Here is a 1419-nt window from a genome sequence, read left to right as displayed (position 1 = left end):
AAGAAGAACAACAACAAGAAGAAGAACAAGAAGAACAAGAAGAAGAACAAGAAGAAGAACAACAACAATAAGAAGAACAAGAAGAAGAAGAAGAAGAAGAAGAAGAAGATATTGAGCTTATATAGCGCATATTCCCATTGGAGCGCTCTATGCGCTTTACAATAGAATCTCGAGAATACAAACATGAAAACATGACACACAAGTACTAGCAACAGGTCTATACATATATGCAAGTAAATATATATTATAAAAATACAATGAAATATGAGTCACACGTACCCGGGCAAAAATCGATACATTAAAATTGTATAATAAGTTGAAAGAAGTGATTGTTTAAAACCAATAAACATATCGTGGGTCTAGGGGCGACAGAAAATAAAATTATATCACAAAATTTCTTAATTTCTAATGATCAAATCTTATAATATTTTTTAAAGGGATCTACGTTTTTAAAGCGTTTTTTAAAGAATATTTTGATTTAAAAAATCTAATGTCCTCGGGCAGGCTGTTCCAAATTTGAGGTCCTGCAAATTTTAAAGCCTTTAACCATATGTTTTTTTAAAAGACATTGATGTAGACGATCGTAAATAGGATTCAATAGTCTGAGGTCACGTCGCCCAGCAACGGCGGCCATCGTGGTTCTAAACAAAAAAAAATCGGTACTTTTTATTCTTCATGCTGGCTATAATTTTTCATATGTCTTGTGATCAGAATGTATAAATGTCAAAACATGATCATATTTATAATGTTTTTCTCCTCTGGACACACATTTATGCTCGTTAGAGAAGTATTTCATAAGGGCGTCCGCCATTGTTCCGATAGTTTAGAACCAGTTGCTAAGTTAATATGCGTCATTACAAGGGAAGTGATGTCACGACTGTTGAAGGCTATTGCGGCCATGTGAATAAAAGTTAAGATGATCTTTAAGATTGATGACGCTTCGTTACTTTATTTAGAGTCAATTTGGTGGCTAATGCATGCTATCTACAAATAAATAATGACAAATTAAGGAGCCATCACTGATTGGAGATACATGTGTCAGTGCATGACATAACCAGTCGGAAGGTGAAAATTTCATGAAATTATGATCAGGTGTATCAAGAGAAAGGTATCCAGCAACCTTTCTCAAATTTCATACTTTTTCAACTTGACTAGCTGTTACAAATATTTAGAAGTGAAATTAAGCTTCGATATTTCCCGAAGATGTACAAAAAGGGTTGATTTAACCATTTATGACAAGAACTCAATTTTGATTTTGACAAAAATTGACCTTCTAACTAAACTTGGCAATATCTCAGTTCAAACCTTGTCACCATCCAATTGATTATGTCATTCACTGTAACAAATAATCTGAAAAGGTGTGTGTGTGTAAAATAGACAATGCAGAAAGAAAAAATACGTACACGAAAAACTATCCTC

Source organism: Berghia stephanieae, chromosome 5 (genome assembly GCF_034508935.2).
Source record: "Berghia stephanieae isolate SIO BIC M18660-M18661 chromosome 5, UCSD_Bste_1.3, whole genome shotgun sequence".
In the NCBI taxonomy this organism is placed as follows: domain Eukaryota; kingdom Metazoa; phylum Mollusca; class Gastropoda; order Nudibranchia; family Aeolidiidae; genus Berghia; species Berghia stephanieae.
This window is presented reverse-complemented; position numbering follows the sequence as displayed.